This window comes from Mixophyes fleayi, unplaced genomic scaffold (assembly GCF_038048845.1).
Source record: "Mixophyes fleayi isolate aMixFle1 unplaced genomic scaffold, aMixFle1.hap1 Scaffold_2298, whole genome shotgun sequence".
Classification (NCBI taxonomy): domain Eukaryota; kingdom Metazoa; phylum Chordata; class Amphibia; order Anura; family Limnodynastidae; genus Mixophyes; species Mixophyes fleayi.
The window spans coordinates 32,501-40,000 of NW_027446452.1; the positions used below are offsets into that span (position 1 = coordinate 32,501).

Sequence of the window (7,500 nt, forward strand, 5' to 3'; positions counted from 1 at the left end):
AGATGAGATTGGGCTTGTTCAGGGTGGTGTGGCTGTAGGTATTTTTTTCCTATTGACCTACATCTCTTATACATCTAGAAACCAGCATTGAAGGAAGCCGGAAAAAGAGAGAAGAAAAAAAGGCTTACAGCACCTGGTATTCCCAGGTGGTCTCCCATCCAAGTACTAACCAGGCCCGGCTCTGCTTAGTTTCCAAGATCAGACGAGATTGGGCTTGTTCAGGGTGGTGTGGCTGTAAGTATTGTTTTTCTATTGACCTACATCTCTTATACATTTCAAAACCAGCATTGAAGGAGGCCGGAACAAGAGAGAAAAAAAAAAGGCCTACAGCACCTGGTATTTCCAGGTGGTCTCCCATCCAAGTACTAACCAGGCCCAGCCCTGCTTAGCTTCCAAGATCAGACGAGATTGGGCTTGTTCAGGGTATGGCTGTAGGTATTGTTTTCCTATTGACCTACATCTCTTATACATCTAAAAACAAGCATTGAAGGAAGCCGGAACAAGAGAGAAAAAAAAAAGTACTAACCAGCCCAGACCTGCTTAGCTTTCAAGATCAGACGAGATTGGGCCTTGTTCAGGGTGGTGTGGCAGTAGGTATTGGTTTCCTATTGACCTACATCTCTTATACATATCAAAACCAGCATTGAAGGAGGCGTAACAAGAGAGAAAAAAAAAAGCCTACAGCACCTGGTATTTCCAGGTGGTCTCCCATCCAAGTACTAACCAGGCCCAGCCCTGCTTAGCTTCCAAGATCAGACGAGATTGGGCTTGTTCAGGGTGGTGTGGCTGTAGGTAATGGTTTTCTATTGACCTACATCTCTTATACATCTCAAAACCAGCATTGAAGGAAGTCGGAACAAGAGAGAAAAAAAAAAGGGCTACAGCACCTGGTATTCCCAGGTGGTCTCGCATCCAAGTACTAAACCAACCCGGCTCTGCTTAGCTTCCAAGATCAGGCTTGTTCAGGGTGGTGTGGCTGTATGTATTGGTTTCCTATTGACCTACATCTCTTATACATCTAAAAACCAGCATTGAAGGGAAGCCGGAACAAGAGAGAAAAAAAAAGGCCACAGCACCTGGTATTCCCAGGATGGTCTCCCATCCAAGTACTAACCAGGCCCGTCCCTGCTTAGCTTCCAAGATCAGACGAGGATTGGGCTTGTTCAGGGTGGTGTGGCTGTAGGTATTGTTTCCCTATTGACCTACATCTCTTATACATCTAGAAACCAGCATTGAAGGAAGCCGGAACAAGAGAGAAGAAAAAAAGGCCTACAGAACCTGGTATTCCCAGGTGGTCTCCCATCCAAGTACTAACCAGGCCCGTCCCTGCTTAGCTTCCAAGATCAGATGAGATTGGGCTTGTTCAGGGTGGGTGTGGCTGTAGGTATTGTTTTCTTATTGACCTACATCTCTTATACATCTAGAAACCAGCATTGAAGGAAGCCGGAACAAGAGAGAAGAAAAAAAGGCCTACAGCACCTGGTATTCCCAGGTGGTCTCCCATCCAAGTACTAACCAGGCCCAGCCCTGCTTAGCTTCCAAGATCAGATGAGATTGGGCTTGTTCAGGGTGGTGTGGCTGTAGGTATTGATTTCCTATTGACCTACATCTCTTATACATCTCAAAACCAGCATTGAAGGAAGTCGGAACAAGAGAGAAAAAAAAAGGGCCTACAGCACCTGGTATCCCCCAGGTGGTCTCGCATCCAAGTACTAACCAGGCCTGGCTCTGCTTAGCTTCCAAGATCAGGCTTGTTCAGGGTGGTGTGGCTGTAGTATTGGTTTCCTATTGACCTACATCTCTTATACATCTAAAAACCAGCATTGAAGGAAGCCGGAACAAGAGAGAAAAAAAAAAAGCCTACAGCACCTCGTATTCCAGGTGGTCTCCAATCCAAGTACTAACCAGGCCTGGCCCTGCTTAGCTTCCAAAATCAAACGAGATTGGGCTTGTTTTAGAGATGTGTAGCTGTAGGTTTTGGTTTCCTATTGACCTACATCTCTTATAATCTCAAAACCAGCATTGAAGGAAGCCGGAACAAGAGAGAAAAAAAAAAGGCCTACAGCACCTGGTATTCCCAGGTGCTCTCCCATCCAAGTACTAACCAGGCCCAGCCCTGCTTAGCTTCCAAGATCAGACGAGATTGGGCTTGTTCAGGGTGGTGTGGCTGTAGGTATTGGTTTCCTAATGACCTACATCACTTATACATTTTAAAACCAGCATTGAAGGAAGCCAGAACAAGAGAGAAAAAAAAAAGTACTAACCACGCCCGGACCAGCTTAGCTTTCAAGATCAGACGAGATTGGGCTTGTTCAGGGTGGTGTGGCTGTAGGGTATTGGTTTCCTATTGACCTACATCTCTTATACATCTCAAAACCAGCATTGAAGGAGGCCGGAACAAGAGAGAAAAAAAAAAGTACTAACCAGGCCCGACCTGCTTAGCTTTCAAGATCAGATGAGATTGGGCTTGTTCAGGGTGGTGTGGCTGTAGGTATGGTTTTCCTATTGACCCTACATCTCTTATACATCTCAAAACCAGCATTGAAGGAAGTCGGAACAAGAGAGAAAAAAAAAAGGGCCTACAGCACCTGTATTCCCAGGTGGTCTCGCATCCAAGTACTAACCAGGCCCGGCTGTGCTTAGCTTCCAAGATCAGACGAGATTGGGCTTGTTCAGGGTGGTGTGGCTGTAGGTATTGGTTTCCTATTGACCTACATCTCTTATACATCTAAAAACCAGCATTGAAGGAAGCCGGAACAAGAGAGAAACAAAAAAAAGCCTACAGCACCTGGTATTCCAGGTGGTCTCCCATCCAAGTACTAACTAGGCCTGGCCCTGCTTAGCTTCCAAGATCAGACGAGATTGGGCTTGTACAGGGTGGTGCGGCTGTAGGTATTGGTTTCCTAATGACCTACATCACTTATACATCTCAAAACCAGCATTGAAGGAAGCCAGAACAAGAGAGGAAAAAAAAAAGTACTAACCAGGCCCGACCTGCTTAGCTTTCAAGATCAGACGAGATTGGGCTTGTTCAGGGTGGTGTGGCTGTAGGTATTGGTTCCCTATTGACCTACATCTCTTATACATCTCAAAACCAGCATTGAAGGAAGTCGGAACAAGAGAGAAAAAAAAATGCCTACAGCACCTGGCATTCCCAGGTGGTCTCCCATCCAAGTACTAACCAGGCCCGGCCCTGGTTAGCTTCAAGATCAGATGAGATTAGGCTTGTTCAGGGTGGTGTGGCTGTAGGTATTGTTTTCATATTGACCTACATCTCTTATACATCTAAAAACCCGCATTGAAGGAAGCCGGACCAAGAGAGAAAAAAAAAAAAGCCTACAGCACCTGGTATTCCCAGGTGGTCTCCCATCCAAGTACTAACTAGGCTGGACCTGCTTAGCTTCCAAGATCAGATGAGAGTGGGCTTGTTCAGGGTGTATGGCTGTAGGTATTGGGTTCCTAATGACCTACATCACTTATACATCTCAAAACCAGCATTGAAGGAAGCCAGAACAAGAGAGAAAAAAAAAAGTACTAACCAGGCCTGGACCTGCTTAGCTTTCAAGATCAGACGAGATTGGGCTTGTTCAGGGTGTTGTGGTTGTAGGATTTGGTTTCGTTATGACCTACATCACTTATACATCTGAAAACCAGCATTGAAGGAAGCCGGATCAAAAGAGAAAAAAAAAAGGCCTACAGCACCTGCAGTCAAAGGTGGTCTCCCATCCATGTACTAACTAGGCCTGGCGTGGCTTATCTTTCAAGATCAGACGAGATTGTGCTTGTTCAAGGTGGAGTGGCTGTAGGTATTGTTTTCATATTGACCTACATCTCTTATACATCTAGAAACCAGCATTGAAGAAGCCGGAACAAGAGAGAAGAAAAAAAGGCCTACAGAACCTGGTATCCCAGGTGGTCTCCCATCCAAGTACTAACCAGGCCCGTCCCTGCTTAGCTTCCAAGATCAGATGAGATTGGGCTTGTTCAGGGTGGTGTGGCTGTAGGTATTGTTTTCTTATTGACCTACATCTCTTATACATCTAGAAACCAGCATTGAAGGAAGCCGGAACAAGAGAGAAGAAAAAAAGGCCTACAGCACCTGGTATTCCCAGGTGGTCTCCCATCCAAGTACTAAACCAGGCCCAGCCCTGCTTAGCTTCCAAGATCAGATGAGATTGGGCTTGTTCAGGGTGGTGTGTGGCTGTAGGTATTGATTTCCTATTGACCTACATCTCTTATACATCTCAAAACCAGCATTGAAGGAAGTCGGAACAAGAGAGAAAAAAAAAGGGCCTACAGCACCTGGTATCCCCAGGTGGGTCTCGCATCCAAGTACTAACCAGGCCTGGCTCTGCTTAGCTCCAAGATCAGTCTTGTTCAGGGTGGTGTAGTGTGGCTGTAGGTATTGGTTTCCTATTGACCTACATCTCTTATACATCTAAAAACCAGCATTGAAGGAAGCCGGAACAAGAGAGAAAAAAAAAAAGCCTACAGCACCTGGTATTCCCAGGTGGTCTCCAATCCAAGTACTAACCAGGCCTGGCCCTGCTTAGCTTCCAAAATCAAACGAGATTGGGCTTGTTTAGAGATGTGTAGCTGTAGGTTTTGGTTTCCTATTGACCTACATCTCTTATAATCTCAAAACCAGCATTGAAGGAAGCCGGAACAAGAGAGAAAAAAAAAGGCCTACAGCACCTGGTATTCCCAGGTGCTCTCCCATCCAAGTACTAACCAGGCCCAGCCCTGCTTAGCTTTCAAGATCAGACGAGATTGGGCTTGTGCAGGGTGGTGTGGCTGTAGGTATTGGTTTCCTAATGACCTACATCACTTATACATTTTAAAACCAGCATTGAAGGAAGCCAGAACAAGAGAGAAAAAAAAAAGTACTAACCACGCCCGGACCAGCTTAGCTTTCAAGATCAGACGAGATTGGGCTTGTTCAGGGTGGTGTGGCTGTAGGTATTGGTTTCCTATTGACCTACATCTCTTATACATCTCAAAACCAGCATTGAAGGAGGCCGGAACAAGAGAGAAAAAAAAAGTACTAACCAGGCCCCGGACCTGCTTAGCTTTCAAGATCAGATGAGATTGGGCTTGTTCAGGGTGGTGTGGCTGTAGGTATTGTTTTCCTATTGACCTACATCTCTTATACATCTCAAAACCAGCATTGAAGGAAGTCGGAACAAGAGAGAAAAAAAAAAGGGCCTACAGCACCTGGTATTCCCAGGTGGTCTCGCATCCAAGTACTAACCAGGCCTGGCTGTGCTTAGCTTCCAAGATCAGACGAGATTGGGCTTGTTCAGGGTGGTGTGGCTGTAGGTATTGGTTTCCTATTGACCTACATCTCTTATACATCTAAAAACCAGCATTGAAGGAAGCCGGAACAAGAGAGAAAAAAAAAAGGCCTACAGCACCTGGTATTCCCAGGTGGTCTCCCATCCAAGTACTAACCAGGCCTGTCCCTGCTTAGCTTCCAAGATCAGACAAGATTGGGCTTGTTCAGGGTGGTGCGGCTGTAGGTATTGTTTTCCTATTGACCTACATCTCTTATACATCTAAAAACCCGCATTGAAGGAAGCCGGAACAAGAGAGAAACAAAAAAAAGCCTACAGCACCTGGTATTCCCAGGTGGTCTCCCATCCAAGTACTAACTAGGCCTGGCCCTGCTTAGCTTCCAAGATCAGACGAGATTGGGCTTGTTCAGGGTGGTGTGGCTGTAGGTATTGGTTTCCTAATGACCTACATCACTTATACATCTCAAAACCAGCATTGAAGGAAGCCAGAACAAGAGAGAAAAAAAAAAGTACTAACCAGGCCCGGACCTGCTTAGCTTTCAAGATCAGACGAGATTGGGCTTGTTCAGGGTGGTGTGGCTGTAGGTATTGGTTCCTATTGACCTACATCTCTTATACATCTCAAAACCAGCATTGAAGGAAGTCGGAACAAGAGAGAAAAAAAAAATGCCTACAGCACCTGGCATTCCCAGGTGGTTTCCCATCCAAGTACTAACCAGGCCCGGCCCTGGTTAGCTTCCAAGATCAGATGAGATTAGGCTTGTTCAGGGTGGTGTGGCTGTAGGTATTGTTTTCATATTGACCTACATCTCTTATACATCTAAAAACCCGCATTGAAGGAAGCCGGAACAAGAGAGAAAAAAAAAAAGCCTACAGCACCTGGTATTCCCAGGTGGTCTCCCATCCAAGTACTAACTAGGCCTGGACCTGCTTAGCTTCCAAGATCAGATGAGAGTGGGCTTGTTCAGGGTGGTATGGCTGTAGGTATTGGGTTCCTAATGACCTACATCACTTATACATCTCAAAACCAGCATTGAAGGAAGCCAGAACAAGAGAGAAAAAAAAAAGTACTAACCAGGCCTGGACCTGCTTAGCTTTCAAGATCAGACGAGATTGGGCTTGTTCAGGGTGTTGTGGTTGTAGGATTTGGTTTCTTTATGACCTACATCACTTATACATCTGAAAACCAGCATTGAAGGAAGACGGATCAAAAGAGAAAAAAAAAAGGCCTACAGCACCTGGCAGTCAAAGGTGGTCTCCCATCCATGTACTAACTAGGCCTGGCGCGGCTTATCTTTCAAGATCAGACGAGATTGTGCTTGTTCAAGGTGGAGTGGCTGTAGGTATTGTTTTCATATTGACCTACATCTCTTATACATCTAGAAACCAGCATTGAAGGAAGCCGGAACAAGAGAGAAGAAAAAAAGGCCTACAGCACCTGGTATTCCCAGGTGGTCTCCCATCAAAGTACTAACCAGGTCCGGCTCTGCTTAGCTTCCAAGATCAAACGAGATTGGGATTGTTCAGAGATGTGTAGCTGTAGGTATTGGTTTTGTATTGACCTACATCTCTTATAATCTCAAAACCAGCATTGAAGGAAGCCGGAACAAGAGAGAAAAAAAAAGGCCTACAGCACCTGGTATTCCCAGGTGGTCTCCCATCCAAGTACTAACCAGGCCTGGCCCTGCTTAGCTTCGAAGATCAGATGAGATTGGGCTTGTTCAGGGTGGTGTGGCTGTAGGTATTGTTTTCCTATTGACCTACATCTCTTATACATCTCAAAACCAGCATTGAAGGAAGCCGGAACAAGAGAGAAGAAAAAAAGGCCACTAGAGCACCTGGTATTCGCAGGTGGTCTCCCATCCAAGTACTAAGCAGGCCCGGCTCTGCTTAGCTTCCAAGATCAAACAAGATTGGGCTTGTTCAGAGATGTTTAGCTGTAGGTATTGGTTTTGTATTGACCTACATCTCTTATAATCTCAAAAGCAGCATTGAAGGAAGCCGGAACAAGAGAGAAAAAAAAAGGCCTACAGCACCTGGTATTCCCAGGTGGTCTCCCATCCAAGTACTAACCAGGCCCAGCCCTGCTTAGCTTCCAAGATCAGACGAGATTGGGCTTGTTCAGGGTGGTGTGGCTGTAGGTTTTGTTTTCCTATTGACCTACATCTCTTATACATCTAAAAACAAGCATTGAAGGAAGCCGGAA

At 45.7% G+C, this 7,500-nt stretch overlaps 6 non-coding genes and 18 pseudogenes across 6 annotated transcripts in view; all 24 read right to left on the bottom strand.

The window, feature by feature from the left end:
• Positions 1-40, bottom strand: part of LOC142122920 (5S ribosomal RNA) — a 119-nt gene extending 79 nt beyond the window's left edge. The window contains exon 1 of the ribosomal RNA XR_012684304.1: positions 1-40. This exon is cut by the window's left edge and continues 79 nt beyond it. This is a non-coding gene — a ribosomal RNA (5S ribosomal RNA).
• Positions 41-121: 81 nt separating this feature from the next.
• On the bottom strand, positions 122-240 carry LOC142122943 (5S ribosomal RNA). Its single transcript, XR_012684325.1, has one exon. It is a non-coding gene; the product is annotated as a 5S ribosomal RNA (ribosomal RNA).
• An 81-nt stretch (positions 241-321) lies between these two features.
• LOC142122833 (5S ribosomal RNA) lies at positions 322-437 on the bottom strand (annotated as a pseudogene).
• Positions 438-675: 238 nt separating this feature from the next.
• LOC142122925 (5S ribosomal RNA) lies at positions 676-794 on the bottom strand. The gene has a single exon (XR_012684309.1). It is a non-coding gene; the product is annotated as a 5S ribosomal RNA (ribosomal RNA).
• Positions 795-1,064: 270 nt separating this feature from the next.
• LOC142122859 (5S ribosomal RNA) lies at positions 1,065-1,185 on the bottom strand (annotated as a pseudogene).
• Positions 1,186-1,266: 81 nt separating this feature from the next.
• LOC142122778 (5S ribosomal RNA) lies at positions 1,267-1,386 on the bottom strand (annotated as a pseudogene).
• Positions 1,387-1,467: 81 nt separating this feature from the next.
• On the bottom strand, positions 1,468-1,586 carry LOC142122710 (5S ribosomal RNA). The gene has a single exon (XR_012684261.1). It is a non-coding gene; the product is annotated as a 5S ribosomal RNA (ribosomal RNA).
• A 470-nt stretch (positions 1,587-2,056) lies between these two features.
• On the bottom strand, positions 2,057-2,175 carry LOC142122950 (5S ribosomal RNA). The gene has a single exon (XR_012684331.1). It is a non-coding gene; the product is annotated as a 5S ribosomal RNA (ribosomal RNA).
• A 401-nt stretch (positions 2,176-2,576) lies between these two features.
• Positions 2,577-2,694, bottom strand: LOC142122861 (5S ribosomal RNA; annotated as a pseudogene).
• An 82-nt stretch (positions 2,695-2,776) lies between these two features.
• Positions 2,777-2,894, bottom strand: LOC142122879 (5S ribosomal RNA; annotated as a pseudogene).
• A 239-nt stretch (positions 2,895-3,133) lies between these two features.
• LOC142122843 (5S ribosomal RNA) lies at positions 3,134-3,251 on the bottom strand (annotated as a pseudogene).
• Positions 3,252-3,333: 82 nt separating this feature from the next.
• Positions 3,334-3,450, bottom strand: LOC142122898 (5S ribosomal RNA; annotated as a pseudogene).
• A 438-nt stretch (positions 3,451-3,888) lies between these two features.
• On the bottom strand, positions 3,889-4,006 carry LOC142122788 (5S ribosomal RNA; annotated as a pseudogene).
• An 81-nt stretch (positions 4,007-4,087) lies between these two features.
• LOC142122787 (5S ribosomal RNA) lies at positions 4,088-4,209 on the bottom strand (annotated as a pseudogene).
• Positions 4,210-4,485: 276 nt separating this feature from the next.
• Positions 4,486-4,604, bottom strand: LOC142122896 (5S ribosomal RNA; annotated as a pseudogene).
• Positions 4,605-4,683: 79 nt separating this feature from the next.
• On the bottom strand, positions 4,684-4,802 carry LOC142122774 (5S ribosomal RNA; annotated as a pseudogene).
• Positions 4,803-5,202: 400 nt separating this feature from the next.
• Positions 5,203-5,321, bottom strand: LOC142122865 (5S ribosomal RNA; annotated as a pseudogene).
• An 81-nt stretch (positions 5,322-5,402) lies between these two features.
• On the bottom strand, positions 5,403-5,521 carry LOC142122806 (5S ribosomal RNA; annotated as a pseudogene).
• Positions 5,522-5,603: 82 nt separating this feature from the next.
• LOC142122764 (5S ribosomal RNA) lies at positions 5,604-5,722 on the bottom strand (annotated as a pseudogene).
• A 239-nt stretch (positions 5,723-5,961) lies between these two features.
• Positions 5,962-6,080, bottom strand: LOC142122776 (5S ribosomal RNA; annotated as a pseudogene).
• An 81-nt stretch (positions 6,081-6,161) lies between these two features.
• On the bottom strand, positions 6,162-6,280 carry LOC142122844 (5S ribosomal RNA; annotated as a pseudogene).
• Positions 6,281-6,720: 440 nt separating this feature from the next.
• LOC142122820 (5S ribosomal RNA) lies at positions 6,721-6,839 on the bottom strand (annotated as a pseudogene).
• Positions 6,840-6,918: 79 nt separating this feature from the next.
• Positions 6,919-7,037, bottom strand: LOC142122759 (5S ribosomal RNA; annotated as a pseudogene).
• Positions 7,038-7,318: 281 nt separating this feature from the next.
• LOC142122923 (5S ribosomal RNA) lies at positions 7,319-7,437 on the bottom strand. The gene has a single exon (XR_012684307.1). It is a non-coding gene; the product is annotated as a 5S ribosomal RNA (ribosomal RNA).
• Positions 7,438-7,500: the final 63 nt, after the last annotated feature.